Here is a 5,603-nt window from a genome sequence, read left to right as displayed (position 1 = left end):
CTCAATCTCCAGCACCCCACATACGGTCCCCTGAGCACTGAATCTTGAGTGGTCCATGAGTGCAGAGCCAGGAATAAATCCTGAGCATAGGCTGAGTGTACCCCTAAAACAAACAAATATAAAACAACAAAAACAAAACAGGAAAAAAGGTAACAAACTCAAAATACTCATAACACACCAAGAGCTCAAAACAAAACAGAAAACCCAAACAAAAAAGATGGGGTAATTAGCAAGGTTCTCAGGACGCCCCAGAATTACAGTTGCACAAGCTCATTAAGATGTAAGTGGCTGTTTCCATCTGGCTGTAGCTGCTGGTTGCACTTGGAGGGCTTGGCAGGATAAGGAGGCCCGGTCACTGCTATTTTACCACCCATTAGCCCCTTTGAACCATCTCTGGGAGGTGGGTCGTGCACCTCTCTTGTGCAAACAACTGAGACAGTGACCTAATTCCATGCTCACCAGCAAAGGACCTCGGGAGCCCAGATAGGACCTGCTGTCTTAGGCCACTCATCGTCCTTCCTGAACTGGGTTCCCCTGTCTCTTCTCAGAGACCCTGGCCCAGGATTCTAAGTCTCTCAACTCTGGATTTGTTCTTCTCATTGGCAGAACAAGACCTTTGACAGCTTTGATTCAGGCAGCCTCAGAACTATACATGAAGGGAGATCTAGAATATAATAAGCCAACTGGTGGGCAGGCGGCACGCAGAGGCGATTAGAACAGCAGTCTTATCTGGAGCTTTCCTTACGTGCCAGGCTCTAGGCTCAGCCAGCAGGATCTTTTCTTTGCTTACTTCTTATAATAGTCTTGTGAAAAAGATTTCTGCAGTTCCATAATATTGAAGAGAAAAAGGAGGCTCAGACTGGTCAGTTTTTCCAAGGACATCACAGAGCAGGCCAGTGGCACTATTTAAACCCTATTTGTCCTGGAGCTGTTTTCCTTCACATAGTGTCTCTGAGTGAAGAGAACAGATTCCCTTCAAAAGAGATGTTGCCTTATACTTAAAAGAGGCACCTCGGTTATAGAGCCTCAAGAAAAGTTCAGATGTCTGGAGAGCTGATTGAAAACAAAACCTGAGTTTTAGCTAAGCACCTTCTCAAACCCTGATGAGAAGAAATTGTGTGAAATATAATTTTTTCTTGTTTTAAGCTGTTAAGTGTTGGTATAATTTGTTGCATAGCAATAGGTGGCTAGTGTATCATTTTGACTACCACCATTCATCAAAAAAATATGTGCTTATTATTTATTAAGTGATGGGCTGGAGCAATAGCACAGCGGGAAGGGCATTTTGCCTTGTACGCCACCAACCCAGGTTTGATTCCTCTGCCCCTCTCAGAGAGCCCAGCAATCTTGCCCACAGAGCAGAGCCTGGCAAGCTACATATGGTATATTCGATGTGCCAAAAACAGTAAGAAGTCTCACAATGGAGACTTTAGTGGTGCCCACTTGAGCAAATCAATGAGCAATGGGATGACAGTTATTAAGTGACAAGCACTATGCTAGTGGGCAGGATGCAGTAGTGAACAGTACTGGCCCAGTACCCACCCTGATGGAAATGACTGGTAGGAGAGATGGACATCAAGGAATCAAACAGTCAGAGACATGTTTTTGTTTTGGGGTCATACATGATAGTGTTAATTTGGCTGGATTTTAAATAAAATATACTAGCTGGAGTGATAGACAAAGGGTAGAGTGCTTGCCTTGTACACGGGGTTTGATCCATGGCACTCATATGTTCTCCAAGCCCCACCAGGGGTGATACCTGAGCATTACCAGTTGTGGCTCAGTGTACTTTTAGGGGTCAGAGTGACAGTATAGTGGGCAGGGAGTTGCCTTACACATGGCCGGCCTGTGTTTAATCCATGGCACCACCAGGATTGATCCCTGAGCACAGAGCCAGCAGTAAGCCCCCAAGCATTACTGGGTATGACCCAAAATTTTAAATGGGAAAAAAAAGCTATGAACCAAAGACAATCTTTCAACACAGGCCAAATTGATGGGGTGAGAGTGATAGTACAGCAGGTAAGGCACTGGCCTTGCACGTGCCGGCTAGGAATAATCCCTGAGCATAGGGCCAGGAGTAAGTCCTGAGCACTGTTGAGTGTGGCCCCCAAGTCCCCGAAATAGATTTTAAATAAAATATATTTTAATGAAAGTACATTACAGTGGATTCATCAAGTATTAGTACTCTCAATCCTGTTTACTTACAAAATATGGGCAATATTTTATAGAAAATTATTATAGATTAGTATAATGATTATGGTATCTGTATTAACTATAAGAAATATTTCACTCATATGTCTCCTCTTTCCAAACATACCATCCACTCAGGTGTCATTACTTCCATTTCTCATGAGGCACATACTAGAGGTTTAAAGAGCTCACTTCTGGGCCTTGGAGACAGTTCAGACCTAGCACAGGTGTAAGGTCATGAGTTCCATCCCCAGTGCTACTCACGAAAGCCAAAGGTGGTCCTGGAAACTCTCTGGTCTCGGGTCCCTGTGCCATAATGGTGCGATCCGCTAATGAGCATCAGCACAAGGTGTGTGACTCCCTAGTCACTGCTACAAAGGAAAGGAAGCACTGTAGCACTGCACTGCCGTCCCGTTGTTCATTGATTTGCTCAATCGGGCACCAGTAACGTCTCCATTGTAAGACTTATTGTTAGTTTTTGGCATATCGAATATGCCACGGGTAGCTTGCTAGGCTCTGCCATGTGGGCGGGATACTCTTGGTATCTTACAGGGCTCTCAGAGGGATGGAGGGATCGAGTCCAGGTTGGCCGTGTACAAGGCAAATGCCCTACCCACTGTGCTATCGCTCCAGTCCAAAGGAAGGGAAGGAGAAAAAAAAAATGATGTGCTGCCCTGACCACACTCAGGCAATCTAAGAGGCCTGAGAACTGCCCTTTCCCTCCAGCACACATTCCCCTGCTCCCAGACTATGTAGTTAAGTTTCTATCTGTGTTTGCACTCTGTCTTTTTAGAATGAATGACAGACTATGATGGACCTGCAGATGCTGTGAGGCTAGAGAGATAGCGCCAAGGGCTGACAGGAGGCTGAGGTTCAATCCCCAGAGGTAATTCCAAGGGCTGACAGGAGACTGAGGTTCAATCCCCAGCACCACATGGTCCCCTATGTACCACCCGGAGCAGCCTAGAACACTGTTGGGTGTGGCTCAAAAAGACAGAAGAAGAAAGAAGGAAAGGGAGGTGCTGAGGTTATTAGCAAGTATTTGTTACTGTCGGTCTTACTCATAAAAATGTGGAAGAGTCCCCAGATCCCACATTACCCTCCAGACCTCTGGCCGGCTTACCACTCCGGGGGCCTTTTATTGAGCCACACTGTTGGCTCTGTGAAACAATGTGTCTTTGCCCTTTCCATTGGCTCACCTCGTCACTATTTTCCCTGAGTGATGGAAGGGTGTATCAAAGCAAGAGAAAGCACCGGTGGCTATTTCTTCTTTGTTTTTGGGTTGGTATTGTTTCATCACCTGTGTACACCTAATTTAATAAATTATGAAATAAATGTCTTGCTCGATGGCTCCCTGCCTTTTGTGAAGTTTTTCTGTTTTGTTTTGGTTTTAGGGGATAAAGTGCAAAATCTGGTTAGAAGTTTAAGTGGTAGAGAACTTACCTTGAATGTGTGAGGCTCAGGAATTCTGATGCTGCAAAAAGGAGGATAGCACTGTAGCACTGTCGCCTGTCCATTGTTCATCGATTTGCTCAAGTGGGCACCAGTAACATTTCCATCGTGAGACTTTTTGTTACTATTTTTGGCATATCAGATACACCACGGGTAGCTTGCCATGCTCTGCCACACGGGCAGGATAGTCTCGGTAGTTTGCCAGGCTCTCCAAGAATGACAGAGGAATTGAACCCAGGTTGGCCGCATGCAAGGCAAAGGCCCTACCTGCTGGGCTATCACTCCAGTCCCCATTCAGAGTATTTTTTAAAAGCACAAACTCTTGGGGATCTGAGAGACAGCACAATGGCAAGGCACTTTGCCTTGAATGCAGTTGACCTGCGTTCTATCCCTGGTACTGCAGCTCTGGCACCATACCCCGAGGCCCTCCAGGAGTGCTCCCTGAGCCCAGAGCCAGCCAGGTGTGCCCTCCCCCATCTCTACAAATATACTGGCTGCAGATCTACAAAAAAGAATCTCCCAGGACTAAGACTCTGCAAGCAGATTTTTTGGATGATTGTCAATCACTAAAGTGAGAAAGCACCACAAAGGCCCAGGAGATAGCTTAAAAAGTTGGAGCATATGCTTTGTATGCTAGAACTCAGGATTCATCCCTGGCACCACATGGTCTCCAGAGCACTGCCTGGTGTGCTCCCTCCCTCTCTCCCTTCAAACAAACAAACAAACAAACAAACAAACAAACAAAACCCCCAGAACAACCAGAGGCCCTTTTTCTATTCATCCACATATCTCAGTGTTAACAACAATGGACACAGGTTAGTATCAGTTGAATACAATGACGTTCTAAGTAAATATGGTATTTCCAGAGATTCCCAAACTTATTTGACCTCCAACCAGCCCCCTTTCATACAGAAGATTACCCAGTGCCTCCCCCTGTCAGAAACCAAACCCAGGGGCTGGAGCAATAGCACGGCAGGTAGGGCGTTTGCCTTGCACGCGGCCAACCCGGGTTCGAGTCCCAGCATCCCATATGGTCTCCTGAGCAGCGCCAGGGGTGATTGCTGAGTGCAGAGCCAGGAGTAACCCCTGTGCATCACCAGGTGTGACCCCCCCCCAAAAAAATAAAAAGAAACTAAACCCAAACAAAATACAACTTCAAAAACCAAAAATCAAAAGTGCCTTTTTTTTTTTTCTTTTTGGGTCACACCCGGCGATGCACAGGGGTCACTCCTGGCTCATGCACTCAGGAATCACCCCTGGCGGTGCTCAGGGGACCATATGGGATGCTGGGATTCGAACAGGGGTCGGCCACGTGCAAGGCAAATGCCCTACCCGCTGTGCTATCGCTCCAGCCCCAAAAGTGCCTTTTTCTAAATCAAAGATCAAACGCCCAGTTACATGAGGCTATTTCAGTATGCCTGCAAAGGGTGATATTTCTCATGTTAGGAAAGTACTGCATCTAGATCAGCTAGTCCAAAATGCTCTCATGAACCAAGCATGTTGTCATGTCCCACCAGGATACTGTCCTAGCTAGGCTGGGGAGGTACTAGACAGTCTCCTGTATTTGCCCCAGGACTCATCTAAATACCCCCACCTACACAGTCTTCACTCTACTTGTATGCAAGAGGTTTTAGTGGTTTTTTTCCTTCTCTTTTTTCTTTTTTTTTTGTTTTTGGAGGTGCTTTTTGGGTGGCATCTGGCAACAATGCTAAGGGGTTATTGGCTCTGCACTCAGGAATTAGTCCTGGTGGTGCTCTGGGGACAAGTAGGAAGCTAGGGATCAAACCCAAGTCAGCCACATGCAAGGCAAATGCCTACTCCGTGTACTATCACTCCAGCCCTCTGAGCTCTCTGAGTATTGCAAAAGTTTTAAGAGACCAGCTCTTAAGCTTCACACTCAGAAAGAGAAAAAAAAGGAAGGGGTGGTAGTTGGGTGAACCAAACCAATTAAAGTCTTAACA

This window comes from Sorex araneus, chromosome X (genome assembly GCF_027595985.1).
Source record: "Sorex araneus isolate mSorAra2 chromosome X, mSorAra2.pri, whole genome shotgun sequence".
In the NCBI taxonomy this organism is placed as follows: domain Eukaryota; kingdom Metazoa; phylum Chordata; class Mammalia; order Eulipotyphla; family Soricidae; genus Sorex; species Sorex araneus.
This window is presented reverse-complemented; position numbering follows the sequence as displayed.